Source organism: Bombus pyrosoma, linkage group LG18 (genome assembly GCF_014825855.1).
Source record: "Bombus pyrosoma isolate SC7728 linkage group LG18, ASM1482585v1, whole genome shotgun sequence".
In the NCBI taxonomy this organism is placed as follows: Eukaryota; Metazoa; Arthropoda; class Insecta; order Hymenoptera; family Apidae; genus Bombus; species Bombus pyrosoma.
This window is the reverse complement of record NC_057787.1, coordinates 3,285,279-3,306,592: the sequence shown is the minus strand read 5'-3', so window position 1 is coordinate 3,306,592 and position 21,314 is coordinate 3,285,279.

Genomic DNA, 21,314 nt, shown 5'->3' with positions numbered 1-21,314 from the left:
GAGACATGTGCTAAAAGAATGTGAAATAACAGGAGGAGCAAAGGAAATGGAAGAAATATTAAATGGGACTGGGGAAGGACTAATGGATCTGAGAGCGATAATAGAGAAAAGAAGGGCAAAAGCAATTCAAGAAGGGGTGGAAGGACAGGAAGGTAGCACAGCAAGGAGGCAAAAAGACCAAAGTGACAATAATGTGTAGATTAAGTTGCAATAAATCGTAGACATAAGTGTAAATAGATTATAAGCATTAGTGTTAGATTAGAGATAAGAAGGCGATTAGTGCAATAAAGAGCTGTAAAGAAAGCTGAAAGTTCGTCCAAAGCCGAGAGGCACGGACTAAATAAAAATAATAATAATAATAATAATACAAATCATAAGTTTACGTTACAACGGAAAAAGAAGCAAATCTTAATTTGTCATATTGAAATAGTTAAAGTAACGGGTATATAAACATTAGCTTAATATGTTATATTAACCAAGATCCATAGAAAAAAAATATATTATTCAGTACGGTCAAAGTTCTCTTATCGAATGATGTTTCAAAAGGTACTTACGTCCATTTTGTTGTCCAATTTTATATCCATGAAGATTGCTTCAACAGGGCGTACGTAAACTAACACTCGAGCTATTTGCTTTATGAAATTATTAGTATACAATAACAGTAGCAACTTGTAAATTAATGTAGAAATTGTATGAAATACAGTTATCAAGTATATTTAACAAAACTGTAATTATTTGATAAAAAGTCGTGAAATCGATGAAAAGCAAAAGACAATGGAAGATATTTCAGGTTAACGTGCCATACATGATTTTAAAAGTTATTTACACTCTCTTATTATTCACTTGCACCAGAACATGTTTTCCTTTGTTAATAGTTAGCGTCAAGATAGAATGTAAATTTTTTTTATACACGCATAAACACTCCCGGAGAGAGAAAGAACCGTTCGAACTCGGACACCACCATGTGCAGGACTGTGGGCATTAAAATGGCATTCTCCACTAGTAGCAAACATGCCGCTCAGTTCAGACAGGTTCAGATCATTATCGGTAAGGAAGTAACCTTGAAATTATATTTATAGAGGGAAAATGTACAATAAAGAATCTTATATTATTTATAATACATTATTCTAATCCATTTTATAAATTGTATTTTAATTACGAAACGTAAATCAACGTGAATCAAAAATTGATTCGTAGAACTACAGCGCATGCGTGTTACTGAGTAGATTTTCTGACTAACTTCACGTTATATCCAATACAATTTTCTTGTTCACGTTTCTATATAAACTCACGTTATATATGTATGTATATTTGTGCATCTAAGAAGCAACACCAACACACGTCAATAAAAATCTAATTATTTCTGCATCGTAAGTATTGTAAGCATCTCATTCGTATACACAGGTTTGTAAACTCCAGTAGTGGGGGTAATGCTCTTAATATTCGGAAATGTGCTTTACAAATCGAACGTTAGTCGTAGCGCTGTCATTGATTTGTTAACACCTTTGTTCGTATTATCACTAAAGATTAAGGACATAAACTAAACTGCTTTTCATAATTTTCATCAATATACTTAAAGTAGACATACAGTATTTCACATAATACAAAAGAATGTTATTTAACTAAATGTAGTTTTACGTAATACAATAGAGTTCAATTATAAACACAATCGTGCTGCAGACACAAAAAGCGCTGCACGGCGAAGTTTAACAAATCAATTGAAGTCCCTTACTCGAGAAATATTTTCTGGCCCGTAGGAGTTTTACCTTCTCTAATGGATTCTTAAATTTGTGTATACGAACACGGCAAATATGTGCATACATACACACGTGCGCGCGCGCGCGCACGCATACACACACATGTACTTACTGTTGACTCTGTCAAAGGCTTATGAAATATCACTGGTTCGTAAAATATCTGTCAAAGTATCTGTTTTATACTCTATCGTTAAGGATGAGAATTTTATTGCTCAATAAATTAAAATGTGGTTAAAGAAATGATTATTTGAATCCTATGGACCGTCAACTTTGGCGGTCGGTAAATTACCGACAACATATTTATATGTAATATTATCTGAGATACAATGACACAGACGGAACGAAGTACAGAATAAACATTTATATCAGTGTTTCTTCGACCATTCGCGGAGAGACGCGATCGCGAGAAGGCACGTCAACGGGAGTCGTAAATTCCCTTTAAGATTAAATAATCGACGCCACGAAATGATCGATACCTTGATTTCTGTTACGACAATAGGGGTGGTTCAACTGAATTTACACTGAATTAACAGGTATAAATTAATGTTTATTCCAACAACTTTATATAGAAAAATAGTTACACTGATGCGTATGTATAAGTTAGATAAGTGATTGATTTAAGGAATGAAACTCGGTAATGACATATTGACTATTCTAACGGTGAAGAATAAGTAAGTTAAAGTAGCGATGCTGTGTCGGAGCAAGCTGATTTGTTCATGACGATTTTGGTTAGGAAAAGTGAGGGCAGTAGAATTGTTTCTGATTGGATACAAGAAGGTTGATGGACTAGGAAGGGTCTTAGCCGCCCTCGATAGATAGTTGGTAGCGTAAAGTATCGTACGTGAGCAAAACGAACTTTCAGTATCTTCTTGCCATAAACAATAGCCTTTAGATACCAATTTAGTTTAGAGATTTGTTCGATCTGAAGGACCTTCTAGAATTTCCTGAGATTTATGGTCGGTTCTTACGACTATTGAGGGTACGCGATAAGGACGTGCGGACATCTGGTTGCCACCCCGCCCGCGGTGTGTGGCCTGGTCTAGGTAGAGTGTCGCTCGACGTAACAATCAGTACACATAGATGATACGTAGAATAAACACGTTTGTCGCACGTCTGGAGGCATTGGGAACCTTTAACGTTTTAGTATTATTCCAAATGTTACCGACCCAGCGTCTCGATAATATTTTCTCTTCCCTTCAGTACATTATCCAGTCCAGCACATTGTTAAATGTATAGGTATCTCCTTTCCATATCACATCTTGGATAACAAGCTTTTGTGGCAATCGCAAATCCGGAGATATTTACTTGTACTCCAATGATCTGAGGTCAATCGAGCTGAACACTTGATCGGCCAGCGGACGTTGCCAGAGTCTTGTCCCAATAGTAATAAAAATAAAGAGAAATATGGGACTCTCTAAAAGATGATGCTCTATCTTTCTCATTTAAAAGATAGACAGAGCTACGTTACGTTTCTCCAACCGGTAGGGAGTACCACGGATAATCTATATGAAGAAAAGGCAGCTCTGAATCGGCGTTTTATCAAATACTTAAAATAATAACTTAAAACAGCCTTGTTACATTTGGACTTCTTCAGAACATGATAGTGGCAGTGAAATCTGAGCTGAGTCTAGCGCGGCTTACCTCGCACAACCACATAAATAAATTGACGAAGGTGGGGATTTATTCAATTCGAATCGCGCTTATTCGAGGAATTATGCCGGTTGCTCGGCGTCAAACACCTGCGCACGACTGCCTATCATCCCGCGTTCAATGGTAAAGCACCTACATCGACAACTCAAAGCGGCGATTGAGTGACACGACACGAGCAACTGGGTCGAAATTTTGCCGATCGTTTTGCTAGGCATTCGAACCGCTATCAACGCACGTCAGGAGGACCGCAACGCAACGGCGGACGAAATAATTTACAACACCGGCATACGATTGCCGGCAGAATTCTTTTTAACAACGAATCAACGGGCCAGTTCGCAATACACGAACCGGCTAAAAGAACAGATGGGGAAAATCAGGCCACACCTGGTTACGCGACATGGCGAAAAGAAAATCTTTGTTTTTCGCGAATTAGAATCATCGCCGTATGTATTCCTGCGCCATGATGCGATTGGAAGCCCTTTACAGCCGCCTTACGACGGGCCGTTTAAAGTAACGCGAAGAGGCGAAAAGAATTACACGCTGAAGATAAATAATCGTGACGTGACGGTCTCCGTAGACCGCTTAAAGCCCGCCTTTATCGTAGTGGAGGACCTCGAACAAAGAACCGCCGAAACTCGGAATATGTTGACTCCGGTGAGGCTTTGGTACGAACAAGACGCCGATCAAACAAACACTCGCGATGAGAGTGATGCAACCGACGACAACCGGACGAACGAAGAAAACACCCGGAATAGACACGTTACGCTGTCAGGGCGTAGAGTCCGATTTCCCGATTGGTTTCAGGCAGGTTTCGGCTAGGCGTTAAAAGTCGTCGGATGCGGAACTACCCTCGAGATTTTTAAAGAATGACGACGAACGAATTTTTTTTATAAACGTTGTCACTGGTAAGGGGGTACTGTGGCAGCACTAGAACCCCCGAACTTTGCAACGGCTTTGCAACACAAAACGCTGTACACAGTTACGCTTTGAACAGTTCTTGTTCTAGTTCCTGTTCTTGCGTAGCCCTTTTCTCCGGTTCAGTGTCATTCTATTTCTTGTAAGTGCTAAATTTATAATAAAGTTCGGTGAAAGAAAATTAATAGTTGGGTTACGACTCAGCCTTCTTTTCTCTTATCATCCAACCCTGAAGTTTACGTGACACAGGCGACAAAGAAACAAGAAAGTCGACATCAGGCGTTGTATGTAAATATGTGAATGTGGCCATTACATGGCAATGTGAACGACAACAATGTATAGCTCTATCTACGACAGAAGCTGAGTATGTCAGTGCAACCTCAGGAGTGAAAGAAATTATGTGACTAAAGAAAATATTTCTTAAATGTAAAATAGAGATCTTTAAGTATATGCTATGTGTAGACAATACTAGTACCGTGAAATTAATTGAGAATCCAGAATTCCATCAAAGAAGTAAACATATTGACGTAAGATATCATTTCTTGCGAAATTTATACAATAGAGGCGAAATTGATGTAACGTATGTAACAAGCGAAGGGCAACTGGTAGATATATGTACAAAGGCGTTGCTAAAACCAAGATTTGGATATTTAAGACAAAAGTTAGGTTTGAAAAATAAAAAGGATCAGAAGGTAATTGTTTGTAGAGATGTAGAGTTTTTAGGGAGGGTGTCGAGGTGGTTATCACTTCTAAAAAAACAAAAAAAAAACTCTACATGATCTGTTTAATCTTCTCGTAGTTTCTTTTAGTAATAAATTAATTTGAATGGAAAAGAGAAAGGCGGCTGCCAAATGTATTTGTGAAGGCATTGACGAAATCAAGGTTCAGATATTTACGACAAGAGTTAGAAAAATATTAGGAGATAATTGTTTCTAGGGATGTAGAATTTTAGGGAGGGTGTTGAAGTGGTCACCACTTCTAAGAAAACTCTATATCTGGATTTTTTAGTTTTCTCAAACACTGCAGCCATCGACAGCGTATAGACAAAAGACTGGGACGAAGGCAGACCATAAACAATAGACAGGCCACGACCGACACTTTTAAATCCGATGGATTGATCACGGAGATAAAGATGTGAGCGCATTCAGCGACAATGTATATTGCCGAAGTGCCTAATGAGCCATCAATATCCCAACTGTCCTTCCGCCGAATGTTCGAGAAGAAGGCGTGCGTGACAACGGTCGCGGACGCCTAATAAACGCGTGGATAGTGAAGATATTGAGGGGTGACAAAGGATTCGATTAAAAGTCAAATTGTAAGAGCTTGAGTCTTGAAAAGTCACGCCTAGAACTCGGAAGTAAATAGTAAACTAATTGTTAGCAAGATTCTTTTTTTATTTTTCATTTTTCATCTTAAATTTCTTTTTTTATTTTTTATATTTTTTTTTTTTTTTTGTTATTTTACGTGACATTGGCTTCAGGATTTTCAGTTATGGTAACACTGCTAGCGTGCGGATCTGGACCAGCTCAAATTATATTTCTACTTGTACTTACACTTCTGTATTAAAATATATTTTCTACCTTACAATTTATCCACGCGTTGCTCCGTTTATACATCTAATAACCTCAACAATACTGGCTGGAGGGGGCGGGGGCAGTCGAAAGATTCAAATCCGTCTTTATTCGACGGCTATGGGTAGCGGCGACATTGTTTTTCCCGGAATCTATTTGTTCTTACATTACTTGTGTCCTAACGATCTTGATACTCCGAGGCAAAACAACAACATGATTTGAATTGTCCTCTGACTCATGTGCCGCTATATTTTCGAACAAATCCCTTCGGCCACGGGACGTCTCGACTGATTTCAACAAGAACGGGTTGCCGGAATTTTAAATAATCCTTGTATACGAGCATCGTGTGTCCCCCACGACTCTTACTCTTGTGGCCATTCGAATTTATTCGACGGAAACTCAGTCGGATGGGCAACCTACGTTCGATCCGGCTGCAAATATTCGGCGTAGCAGCTTTAAGATCAGCGGCTGACTGGTCGCCTCGAAATGGTTGTATTTCATTGGTCGCTGCTTGCCACAAGCGAATATCCCGAATGAATTCAAATAAGTGAGGGAGATTCGTGTAGAAACTCGAAAATGCAATAACAGAACTTGAAACGTTCTTTCTACGATCGTCTCGATGCCAATAGGAACAGCCACAGCGATGGCAACTAAATCGGACCGAGCCGTTCCCTCGGAAACTTGCAGTTCCCTTGAATTACAATGGACAGAAATCGCCTCTGGAGGGAAATGAAATTTTCGAACGGGATAGAGATAAGAATGAACGAAAGCATGAATTGCTTTCCGGACAGAAGTGGCAGTTTCGGCGTTCTACGGCCGCGAATATCCTTCTAGACTTATTATACGAATCGTTATTATACGAATTTATACGTTTCACGAAAACGTTTAGTGTTTAATAGATGCATATTAACCCAAAAAAATTTTCGTACACTGCGTACGAAGGTTGATTTTGTTAACATAAAATGCTACGAAATTTAATTGGGAAGTTAATGCATTCTGTTATATACGAAGACGATTGAGCACTGTCTCATTGTTTCATTATTCTACTATGATATAGTAACTGTAAAATGCAATAATTGAGAAAGTTATTATACGATGTAGTAATTGTAAGAATAATTATACAGTATTGGATATTAACAGTAATTGTAGTCAACTGAAGAACAGCGTGGTGACTGGAAAATACGTACTCGTTAACCTGCCTAAACTACATTCGATGGTGGTAAGGATGAAAGTTACATTGTGAGATACGAGATCGCATTGACGGTTAGGTAGCATTGAGAAAACGAACCCCATCCGGAACCTCATGGGCATTTGTACCGTATGTAGTCAGTAGACACATCCGCGGTACAAGATGGAGTTTTACCACAGGGTTCCGATAAATATTATTCGTAATAAAACAATTACAGAGCACGGCGGTTTCACTGAAACAGAGATCCATATCGTTCCTATGCGTGGAGTGTTTACTACTTTTGATTATTTGTTATTCTTTATCTGAACAATATCGAACATACGAAAATTAAATTTTCGCTGTCAATGAATCAAGAAGATGTATGCCTGTTTTTGTTTACACGGCTGTGAAAAAGTGATTGAACTACTTAGAAATACAATCCATTGATTTTGTACTTGTATAAATAACTTGTATTTCATGCTACTGGTTACCTTTTGAGTGCTATTGACGTAGTTTTATTTCATGAACATAGAAGTAGATATGATGTGATACTTGTTCAGCACGTCAATGGCTGATTGAGTAATGTGAAGTTTATTATCGTTGAAGCGCAGAACAAGCTCAAACCAAGCTAAAAAACACTTGACATCCATTCGATTTTATTAGCACATTCTATTTTTACAAACTGTCTTCGACAGTCTGTCACCGATCAATCATATATCTGTAACTTTCGTAATTTCACATCATCCTTCTCATATCCAATCAATCAATAATCGAGTACCTATAAAATGATTCTAATAAAACTAAAATAGAATGCATGCTAGTAGTTTCAGAACATAGTAATATCACTTATACATTGCTGACCTTAAGTATTTAGCATTTCTTACATTTACTCTGTATGCCAAAGGATATCTTATTTCCTGTTCGCATAAATAAATGAATAAAGAAAAAGTTTGTCACGAAAAACAAACATTTTATTTTATTTGCGATTAGTATTTTACGTTGTACTGTATGAAATAATTTATTAACCACATTAGAAAAAAGAAATATATACAATTCTTTAATTCTATGTATTTGTTACACCATGAGGCTTGCCATAGGCCGTATTCCTAACCGTCGCTCGTGGCACTACAGTGTCGCAGACGAACCGTCTCATCTGCCCGACAAATATACAATGTAGCGGCAAGCGCATAGATCATTAAGCAGGCGAATTCTAGAAACGTCGTATTGTGACCGTTTTTTTACCTCGCGCAAAGAAGGTGGTGTGATCCGAGCGTAGAGGGGGTCGTCTCCCAGAGAAGACAAAGAAGATCGAAGGGCGATCAGAACCATTTGAGGATTCAAACCGTCATCATCTAAGCATACGTCGCGTACTACACATTATAACTTTGGCTATCAATCGAAACTCAATTATACTTTATCAATTTATATCTCTCTAGTCAATAAGTTGTTGGAATAAACATTAATTTATGTGTGTTAAATCAGTGCAAACTCATTTGAACCACTCGTATTATTATAATAGAAATAAGGGGATCGATCAGTTCGTGGTGTCGATTACTTAATCGTAATGGGAACCTGCAACTCTCGTTGACGTGCTATCTCACGAATGCGTCTCTCCGCGAACGGTCGAAACAGCATTTTAATAACAAAACGACTGCTTAACACGTTGACTGCCACGACACCCGTATTCGGGTGTCAGCAAAGTTTCTGGTCAGGCCACGTAACCTACATTCGGGTGTCGCTTATTTGACTACTTGCGAAGAATCGTCATAGGTATTTGAAAAGATATTCCATAATAATAAAACTGTTGAATTGTTATAAAAGTAATACGAAAATGGTTTATTAAAAAAATTATTTAGAATGTAAAACTTTAAAGCATTCTATACATAGCTGAGGTTGATCGGGACAATTTGGTTAATAAGTTGTTGTTTTCTTCAAATTCTTTTGTGCCTTTGTTCGGTCCATTCGACGTCTTTTATTTGCATAACATAGTTTGCATACGTGTCTAATGCTTCTTCCGAAATCATAAGCCTCGTAAAAACTTCCTTTTTCACTGCTATCTGATTTACTAGGAAATAAGTTTTCAATTTTTCTTTTCGACAGTGTAACGAATTAGGGCAGAGATTTTAAGTTATACCGTTCGTTGCTCGGCCAAGATTCAAACTGATTTTGTAGAAAGTGGAAAATGAGAAACAAATGCGAAGGAATGGAAACGAAAGAAACGAGAGGTGAGACCACCAGATGAGCGACTCGCATTATGAAAATATAGATAGGAGCACCGAACAGAGAACGCTTGGTACTGCTGCACGCGTGGCCTGACGGAGATTTTTTTGAAAACAGGCGTGGCAGTCAACGTGTTAATGCATTCCGTTCGGATGCTCGATCGATACTGATTGCCCTTCGATGGTCCCTTTGTGTTCTCTGGGAGGCGATCCCCACCATGCTCGGGTCACGCCACCGATCACACCATGATCACGCGTGTCACCTTCTGTGTGTATTTAAAATAACGGAACGAATCGACGTTTCTAGAACTCGCTCTGTTTGATGCTTTCCGCTACATTATATATTTGTCGGGCGGAAGAAGGTCCGTCTGCGACACTGTAGTGTCACGAACGACGGTTAGGAACACGGCCTATGGTAAGCCTCGTGGCGTAACAGTTTGTATAAAATTGCGATCCGAAATAATGCATCTATTTATGGATTGATTTTGTGAGAAATTTTTCATGTGAATGTATGTACGTACGTATTAAAGTATATTGGAATGCTCATTAAATATCGATCCTTTTTTTGTCCACGAAAATTAAATTAATTATTTTATTGTTAATAAAATTTAATTCTTAACTACAAAACTTAATAAATAATTTCGCAGATTTCAATTAAATTTCTACGTATTCTATCATCATTATTTAATTGACTAATTTCTATCTTCTACTTGTTACATGATACATATTTCGAAATTCGACGATATATCCATCTTGGACGATGGAAATCTCGTGAAAATTGTGAGGTAGGTGCTGAGGTTTTTCAGTCATTGCCAGTTCTGTTGCCAGAGGATTTATCAGCCTACTAGCGTTCCATGATCATATCCTTCTAGAAAACTCCTATCGCTCTCCACCGTGAGCCCGAGTGTCCCCAAGTCATCGGCGGCGCGGCGCGTGGAACAGCAGAGAGCGTTGATCCTCTTGATCTTCTTGTTGACAGATGGCACCCCGAAACTATAGCTGTAACATCCATGAATTAGAACCGCAACAATCTTTCAGAGTATCGTCATTCAAAGCTGCTATCGATATCGATCCTAAACCACGATGACACATTTACGGTTCGGGCTTGGAGATGGATTCGACACCGTGCGATGCATCGACCTTGACATTGTGACATCAACCACATCTTAATCTACACCAAAGATAAGACATCGACCCTCAGAACTTCGGATTCTTTTGCACATATCACTACCTTATCATGATAACCTACACCTATAACGGCGCAGGAGTCAAGGGACGACACGAATCGAGAGCGACTCATGTTGTTGTTTTGTCTCGGGGCATTGACACAGCCTTGACTCATGAAACATAACAACAAATAACCTCCGGACAAAACAATGTTGCCGCTACATGCAACCGTCGAATGAAGACGAATTCAAATTTTCCGATTTCCCCTGACCAGTATAAATAAACGGACGCAATCGCGAGCGTGACAGAGTTTCTCCGAGTATCACGAGTATCTAACAGTATCTAACAGTATCTACAATATCTTCGAGCAGCTACCGAGTTACGCGACGAGCATTTACGAGTATTTATCCGCGGTTTTATTTTGTGATTTATACTTTGTACGAACGACTCACGTATACAGGCTGTACATTAACTTATTATTCTAAATATATTTGACGGTTTCAACAACGAACAATCTCGTCCTTTAAACCTCACCGTCCAACGTCCTCTGCATATAAACCTCTACACACCTTAATTCACATCACAATGTCGTGAGAGCCGGGGCGTTTTTAAACCATAAACAATGTCCCGAGAGCCGAGGCGCCGATGGGCCCATCAATGTGTCGTCGGTCCTTCAAGTGAATAGTTTCATAGAAAAGGTCTACGTGGCTTTGGCCACGAGCGGTCGCAGAACACATGTGTGGTGGGTCTATGGGGAAGACAAAAGACATGCGAGAGCAGGGCAGTTTGAGTTGAGAAGTCGAAGAGTGTGAATCGAGAAGTCAGACAGTGCGAGTTGCGTCGTCGATGTAGTGCTGCTAGCGTTGTCGAGAGAGTGTGGTCCGCGTGAGAGAGAACGTTGGATCCGTTGTGTCGAGAGTTCTAGATTGTAGCGTGTTATTACGATTAGTTCATATTAAACTACCATCGTTTTTCTGTCTATATTTGTACAATTCATTCATAGTAAATAAATTACAAATACTAGGATATAATAACAATATATTCCATTGAAGATACTACATTTTTATCTCATTTCTCCTCAAAATCCTATAGTGGCAGAGGAGTTCTTAGATTATTCTTGCCCTTCCCTTTATATATCGAATATAAAGAGATTTTTCTACTCCAGTTGCTCCATGAAAACTATAAATTTGTTGGATTCAGGCACAATGAAATTAAAATTTGCGAAGTTTCGAATGATCTCGGGAGTAGAGAATATGTGATATGATATAGTTGTTACGACCGTTCGCGGAGAGACGCGATCGCGAGGAAAGCGCGTCAGCGGGAGGCGTAAATTCTCGCTACGATTCAGAAAATCGACGCCGCGAATTAGTCGTTCCTCTGTGTTGGTTAAGATGACAGAGGTGGTTAATTGAGATTAACACTGAATTAACAGAGTTAACAAAAAATGATATATTTGACAGTATATATATATAAAAAAAACAGTATAATGAAGCGCCACAAATTATTTGAAAGATGATGCAGTTAGTGTGATATAATGATTCGAGTCGACTTTACAATGTGTCTTGTATTTGATAGATTATACGACTTGTGTTTCGTTGGAGACTTTTAGTGCATTCCGTTTGGATCCTCAATCGATACTGATTGCCTTTCGATGGGCCCTTTGTGTTTCATGGGAGGCGATCCCCACCATGCTCGGGTCACGCTACCGATCACGCCACTGATCACGCCATGATCACGCGTGTCACCTTATGAGTGTGTTTAAAATAACGAAACGAATCGACGTTTCTAGAACTGGCTCTGTTTGATGTTGGCCACTACATTGTATATTTGTCGGGCTGCTTGAGACGGTTCTTTCGCGATACTGCGATGCCATGAGCGACGGTTAGGAATAACGGCCTATGGAAAGCCTCGTGGCGTAACAATAGTTTTCCGAATTTAAATGAAAATTTAATTTAAAAATAGAAGTAATATGGTCCATTACAGTTACTACTTTGAATAAAAACAGCACAAAATGTGAACATCCTGAACAAAGCAATGGTAATAAAGCCAAACACAAAGACTAGAATAAGAAGAAAATAGAAGCCTTTTAAACGCTTTCAAAGAACAATATCTTTTCATCGTGAATTCCATGAAAATTTTTAAGCCAAGAAAAAAGGCTTGGAATAGGCTACATACCTTTTAAAAGGAACTCGTCGCAAATGCATGGCAGTGAAAACTGCCGTTCCATTCCAGTCGTTGACGATCACAAAATTACCAAGTATTCGAGTGTTAAGCCGAAAATCGCGATGGACATTGGCAAAGATGAACTAAAGATGTTTAAGCCGCGCCATTAAGCTCGGTAATAATCGAATTTTGCCGCTTTCTCAGCGGCTGATTCCATGAAAGAAGAGAGCAGCGGGCGCCAATTTAATTGCTTTCTCTCTGTAAGGATTTCAAATGCCTCTCTCATTTGTTTGAACATGTCTTGATTCTAACTACTAAAACGTTCGTACGTATATGGTATCCAAGTAATCATGGTACATAAAAAAATAAATAAAATAAATAACACCATATTATACATGTCGAGTGGAAAACGTAAGAAATAAAAAAATACAATTTCATAAAAGTGTAAATATCTTCGTTACACTTACATGAAATCATGAAACAAGTAGATTTAATATTAACACGTTGGAAGTCCTAATAAGACTCAATAACAGCCTACGGCCCGCAATATTATTGACATCGATAAAATCGAAGGCTTCGTTCTTTCCAAAGTACTTTGCGACCATGATTTTTGTGCGTAAATGCTTTATATTTTTAATTCTTTTTAGAAATACCGTAATACATAGAGCAAGGTCATTTTGCATATAACTCTAAATAATTTTGTACAAACAACATTTTTAATTTCTTCTGATAAGTCCGATACATAAAATTCGTCGAGTGTGTGTGTAAATTTTTGTGACCGACGGTACATTTTGAACTATTTTTAATTATTTCCATATTTAGTTTAGTTTCATTCTCGTAAGTAACCGGATAATTTTAATGGGTGGTGACCACTTCTTATCTAGCAATCCCGCCATTTACCGCCCCTATTCGCAGTTCGTAGCTTTATTAGTCTTCACAAGGGTGGCAAACAAGTCCTCGAGGGTGTTTGCAAGATTCACAGTTTCCAACTCTCTCCTCATCTCCCTGCCTCCACTCGGCATGTCTTAGAACACGCTTAAGTCACGTAGTAACAAGCATGTCGAAAGTCCTGTTTCGATTGACAATCTCGAGTCCGGGAATCCGTCACACAGAGAACAGACTACGATGTCATTTGGAAGTACGGCAGTAACCTTGTTTGGCGAGCAGATTTCGTAACAGTATTCCGTTTAACAGATACGTTTTGTTTAACTCCAGGAACGAACTTTATTGCCCAATTTCGTCGTTCCCGAATACCTGTTTGAGAAATCAAGCCTTTCCTTATCTTTGATCTAACTAATTTCTTTTCGATCAAGATTTGATATCTTTTTCTTCGCGAGGAGGGCAAAATGCATTGCGACGACCCGCGTCGCCGGGTTATGTGGGACTCGGGTGATGGCGGTGCCATACTCACTAAAAAACCCCTCCTCGTCCAATTCTTCTTCGAGCGGAAGGTCTCGTCGGCACTGCTAAATGCACATTACTTCGGCGAGACCCCATTCAACGCGTCAACTCCTTATCTATCTGATATCTCCATTTCTTTGGCAATGGTCAAAACCTCCTCTCCCTTTCTTCTAGTCGCTTCACCTTTGGCCCTTTCTTGCGCCTGTCTCGACTTCATCACTGCCTCGCAAAAGCTCCGGAACAGCCCCCAGATATGGTTACCGACCGATACCAATGCGATTATATTGCTCACAGTGAACGTATCGCCAACGACTTTCTCCAGAGTGGTACACTGGACTGTCCATCTTGGTCATCTCAGTAAAGCGTGCTCAGCATCATCCGGACACGCGTCACAATCCCAACATTTGTCGACGGTTTCCTTGTTTGTTCTAACCCTATAAGTGTTGAAGATAATGCCCAGTCAACAGCTGCATGGTATAATGGTCGATAATTCTCTTCCTCTTTTTGAAGGTGGCTGCGTCCCCGATCAACCTCCTTGTCCAATTGTTCGTGTTGTACCTGGTCCACTCACTTCTCCACTCGTCCACCGCTTCTCCTTCGTAAAGATTGAGCTGATTCAAAAGCACTACAGGATCGCTGAGGTCTGGTCGAGCAAAAAATTTCTTCCTGGTCTCGTAGATTTTCCCTCGCCACAGCGCCCTGATATGAATAGGCATGGTCCTCGTCAACATGCACAACGCCGTATGCGAAACCATCCTGTAGGCCGTAGAGGTATTTACCATGGCACTCTTCTGTGCCCTACAGAGTTCGCCTACTGTCTTAGCCTTGCTAAACGCATCCACTCAGGCCGGGGAGGCATATAGCACGACCGACTTCCATACCCGGTAGTATAACTTCCAACAGGCGTCAGAGGAGCCGTTCACATTCGGCAGAAGCCCTCTGAAGGCGCCTACAATCGCGTCCGCTCTATTACAAACTGCTTCAATATGGTCCCTATATTTTCTTGCAGTGTCCACCACCATACCTAGGTATTTAACCGTTTCGCGCTTATTAAGCACCTCAACTGTCGGTGTTATATTAAAATTTCATATAAAATCAAAGTTCTAGGGTTAGAACTGTCATCCTCGTCAATAATATAATTTCCGTTTTCTCCTTTGCTATCTGGAGACCCGAATTTTCACACCAATTTAGTATCGTCTTCATGTGGAGATTCAAATTGACCTCCACACTTTTCTTCTTCCTCAGACCTACCAAGATAGCAAGGTCGTCCGCAAATGCAATAGATCTCAAATTTACTCGATTGTCAAATCTGGCCAACAAGTCATCGTAAATTAGATTCCACAGAAGCGGGCCAACCACAGAGCTCTGTGGAACACCCGCAAAAATTTGTTTCACGATAAGATCACTCGGGTTGTCTAGAACTACGAATCGGTCCTTGAGGTAGTTCGCGAGAACTCTCGTCAAATTGGAGGAGAGACTCCTGCACTTCGCCTCTTTCAAGATTACCTCCCACCGCAGGGAATTGAACGCGTTTTTGACATCGATGCACATTATGACGCATGCAATGCCCTTCTTTCTGCAAGAATCAGCGAACTTGCAGACCTGCGAGATGGCATCGATGGTACTCTTCCCCTTGCGAAACCCAAATTGATTTCGGTGGAACAGGTCCATTCCCAGTTCCTTCTCAATGGCCAACTTGAATGTGTTTTCCCATACTTTGTTCATCGTCGGTAGGATACTTATTGATCGATACGACGAGGCCAACCTGGGATCCTTACCCGGTTTATTTAACAAGATCAACCGGGCCACCTTCCACTTAGCTGGAACTCTTCGTAGATAGAGTTCACCTTGGCGAGCAGTTCCTGCGCTCTATGCTCAAATATCAGTTTTATGACTGATCCCGGCACCCCATCGATACCAACGGCCTTTTTAACATTCAGCCAGCCAACCGCTGCTCTTAGCTCGTCCATATGGACCACTCCAGCTCCGGGGGTACCACCGCCATTTCCCTCTGTTACTTCCTCGCTCACGACGCCCACATTTTCGATTAGGAAGAGTTTACCGATGATGTTCTCAGCCTGCTCCCTCCCCAGACTCCCATTTTGCTTGCTCCTTCTGAGCCTGGCAATGACTCTTTTGTAAGGCAAGTCCCACAGGATTCCTTCCAGACCAGCCTCTTGCTCGAATAGATAGCTGACCTGAGCTCTTTCTTACTCTTCCTATAATCGGCTCCTAACTAAGCGGCAATCAAGATTTGATATCTGAAATTGAATTTAACCCTTAACTGATATGATCTGTTAATATTACCCTAATTCTATTATATAGTAACCTATGAGAGTACTTGAACATTTATAATAGAAAACTTTTACGAATTTATTATGTGTGTTATACGAAACTTTTTGAAATATTGTTAATATTTCCATAAAGCACAATTATCATGATGATATTGTTAAAGTTTGGAACTGATCTGGAAATGTATAAGGAAGTTACAAATTACCCAACAGTTAATAATTAGCCTATTTATCACTCGAATATGAATATATTCTACAAGAACTAAAGGATGTAAAATGTAAAACTGTCCTGGCAGAATTCCTCCCAGAGAAAAATTTTCTTTTCGAATTTACACACAAAGGGTACCTTGCAATTTATAAGAACTAATTTCGAAAGTAATTTTTCGTAAATCCATAGAACTAAATGCATCGTAACGCAGCGCAAGTAAGCAAGGGAGCGAGTTTCTTATTGCGAACTGCGTGTAACTTCTCGGTTACTTGCGAGTTTACATTTATATGCTGCCACCTTTATCTCGATATCGTGGAAAAGAATCTTGAACTTCTGCATCGAACCGCTGTCGAATAACCTGAAACAAAATTGTGAGGTGAATAACGTTATGTGCAAGGCGTTGAGCGTAAAAGGAGAAAATTTCCCTCTTCTTCCAATACGAGCAGCAAACGCGAAACGACCTGCGTAATTTAACCCTTTGCACTCGAGGACTTTTTCGGCCGGGCGTAGCAGCTACTCCGGATGATTTAGCATATTACGTGACGCATGTCTTACAGCTAGTGTAAAATGATTTCATATACAAATTAACTTACAAAAACATTATGTTCTAATAATTTATCCATATTTCCATCTTTGAAAATATGATTTTGTAATATTAATTTCTGTATTTTTTTGTATGATAACTTATAAAGCATTCACTAAGATGCATTCTTGATATAATTAATCTCATTTTTCAACAGTTCAAAATCAAGTTCATCTTCATTTGAGCTAATTTCACTTCCGAAACCCACTTTTTTAGGGTTTCTAAATTATAATACTTTTGCCATGATCATCGAATCCGAACTAACGTTGGAGACGTTGTTTCGACACCATAGTTGAACCATAGTTTCGGAGGGATATGGGATTAAATATTTTATCTCCATTTTAAAGTCTAACACTTTACACTTCCTAACAAAGAACACAAAGAGCTAAGGAACCAATTTACGAACCAATATTGCACTCTCATCGATTGGAGATGTCGAAATCTAGCATAAACAGGGACTATCGCCTCTCGCTCGCCACTGGAGTTGCAGCACGGAATGCCGTGGTGACTGAAAGTCGCTTCTCGAGTGCAAAGGGTTAATTTTACAAGCTGAGTAGTGTACACGTATAATATCCCTCTCAATATGTTCGCCCGAAGCAGATCTGATAAAAAGATCCTTTCAGATCTATTATTGTATTCGATAGAGAAAATTGGTTCCGATATCAAGCTGCTTTCACAAATGGATATTGCTACATTGCAAGGGTAATTAGGCGTGACAAATCTCAATCGCTGGATTATCATAAACCTTAAAAGTAAACGCAATATTGATTGTGAATCTTCGATTAAGAAAGAAATGATGTAAAACCTTTAGATTATTGAAATTACCTTAACTGATATTGTTTTTACCATATAATCGTATTATATGTTTATTTGACTTGAAGACCACACGGAAAGAATATGATAAGTTCGTATCTATGGATTTTCTCACTTTTCTCTTAGTTACTAAAGCAAAATTCATTTTATTGCTTTCCTTTAATAAATTTTAAATCATAAAGACTTTCGAGAAAACAGAATCCTAAATTAACTTTTTTAAAAAAATCTTTAGGTTCTATATGAAACCTGCAATGATGTAGTTGGTGGTGTATCGACTTCAATCTGTATTCTTGTTCTTATTAATTTTTAACGTTGGTACATCCAAGGATGTTAATTATGCGAGTCGAATTATGTAATAAAATAATATATGACGATTATAATTGTATGTATATGGTATATAATGTATAATAAACATACTGTAAAATAATTTTATATCGAGTTTTCAAAAAAGATATTCTAACATTTTCTTTATAGTACGAAGAAATAGGTAATAAATTTTCAAGCGATACCATCGTAGAAACTAGGGTTGTTTGCATCATAATAGCCCGCCGGAATTATAATTTAGTCGTACACGCCGAAATAAAGCTTAGAACCGATCAATAGCGAAATAACAAGTGGTTAATAGCAATAGCGCTCGTAATACTATTCGATTGATAAGGTGTGTGCGGCGTACTTTACTATCGAAACTGCTCGAAATAAAGCCATGCAGACTGTATTTTCGACCAATCGCGGGGAGACGCGATCTCGAAGAAGCGCGTCAACAGGAGTCGTAAATTCCCATTACGATTAGAATAATCGACACCACGAATAGATCGATCACCTTATTTCGGTTAGGATAATAGGGGTAGTTGTTGTGGTATAACGCTGCGATTTATAGGGTTATAAATTTATATATTTCCAACACTTAATACACTAAAGAGATACAGCGTGATTGACGAATACGAATCGAGGAGGTGAATTTGACTGTTCTAGAGCTTGAGAAGGAGAGCGGAGGGAGTGACAGCTCTCTCGTGTTGAGAACAAGTAAGTTTCGTTCTTGTGTGATTACGGAGGAAAGCTCGGTATGAGTGTGTCTTTTGAACTAAGAAAACGAATTCGTTGCTCACACTTTTCGTTAGTAGAGTGAGGGCAATGATCTGCGATAACCATTGGTTATAGCCAACGTGAACAAATGACGATTGGAGGAGGAAGCCTCCGATCGGCGTGACTCGGGGTCGACTTTATTCATAGGAAAAATCGGCTTTTCTGTTAGACATTGTTCCACTTTTTCCGTTAGGTGACTACCTGCTTTCTCCGTAATTTGTAAGAACGTATAATAAACCCAAGGGTCTTTAAAAAACCGTTATAGACCGAAAATATTTATGGGATTAGGAATTCCTTTAAGGCAAACATGTAAATTAAACCTATATCGAAACAATGACTTTAAAACGTTAACGTTTTACGGGGGTCATTAGGTTTATTGAGAGACTGAAGCACGGCGCGTAGGTCATCGGCGGTCAAGTAGCGCGGTATGGAAAGCAAATGTTTTGCGCGACATAACACAGACACTTAACCTCGCCACTTATAAGTAGATAAGACTCCACATAGATACACAACTCACATGGAAACAGCATATTAAATCAATAATAGACAAAATACAGACAACAAAGGGACAAATGCATTGGCTAACAAGTCGAAAATCCAAACTAAGCATAGAAAATAAACTAAAAATATTCAAAACAATTATAAAACCAATCTGGACATACGGAATATCACTATGGGGGACAGCAGCAAAGAGCCATATAAACAAAATGGAGACATTACAAGCAAAAATTCTTAGAACGATAATAAACGCCCCATGGTACGTTAGAAACGAAGATATTCGGAAGGACCTGGGAATACCAACCGTCAAGGAGGAGATTACCAGATGCGCGGAAAGGTACAGAGAAAAAATAACAACACACCCAAACCAATCAACGATCAACACAAGCATAGAAAGAAGACTAAAAAGGAAATACCTAGCTGATCTCACAAAGGATATAACCTAACGAACACGAAGATGGTACTCCGCTGGGGGTAACCATCCACATGCTATATATTTACAAGATATAACATTTTATCTAATGTCCCACTGGACAAATTGTAAAATCGCAATTAAACAATAAAAAAGAAACTTATAAGTAGAAAACATGGCTCTGTCCACTTATTGCTAAAATTCAGTCAAATAGAAGTCTTCTCTCAAATGCTTTCATAATCAAGCTGGTGGCGTTTATTGGCCATTTTTGCCTTTTAATATATCGAGCGATTGGTTATTATCAGAAAGGTTTCACGCATTAATTATTCTGTTGCCTCCTTCAGTAATAAATCGATAATTTCAATTAACATTTGAAACTATTAACGTCGTTATAGTCTATATTCCTTTCTTTCAATTTCTTGTAAGCCCACTTATTGTGAATCTTATTGAGTCTTCTTCTCGACTTCCCAGGTACATATTCTTTTTGTAAATATGTAAAATTCGCTGAATATTCTTTGTGTTATTAATAGACCGTATAATTGTCTCTGAAGTATGTTTTTCTATTCCACTTAAATCGACAGCTTTTATTTCATAAATATCAAGCAATAATTCAAAATTTCCCTTTAGAAATATTTCCATTGATTGATAGAAATCGATGAGAAAGGTACATATGGCAACGAAAATTTCTCTCAAACGTATAGACAATTAAACGAATCTGAATTCGATTATAAATAAGAATGTTCGTAAAATATTTTGATGCTGGACTATGTATAATAGACTATTTATACAAAGTTATATTTTCATGATTTTGTCTAAAGAAATTGAAACTGAATCCACTAAATATTACGAGTTCTACTTGTCTATTAATAAATGTCCAACCAACATTTTCAACACGTTACGTCTCACTTTCATCGTCTGAACATCCCACTGGTTTATCTCTGGTCTTATCGAGGCCTGAATACCAAAATCGCATTAGATAAACACACACACGAACAAGAGTATCGTTTAACTGACATTTATGTAATATAATAAACACAATGTCCATGATTCTCGCTTTTCGAGGTTATCTTTGCACAATAAATACATAATTCGTTGACCGAATCTCGTTTCAGCGCAGCGTCTGGTTCGCTTATTACACGCTACTGCTATGATACCGGGTGCAGAAAAATTTCACGACTAGCTGCGTGCTTGGTGAATAAATCGGTAGATTGATCTTTGGAAATATGCAACCGGCGGCGAAAGAGAATCGAGAAGAGAAGAGAAACGAAGAGAGAGTGGGTGGATGGGTGGCACCCACAAGAGAGGGTAACGATTGTCAGAGAGACCGATGAGGACGAAAGGGCCGCGAGGCAATATTTTCACTTCGCCTTTGTTCTTTCCTTCTCTTTTTCGTCTCTACGGCGTCGTTGCAGCCT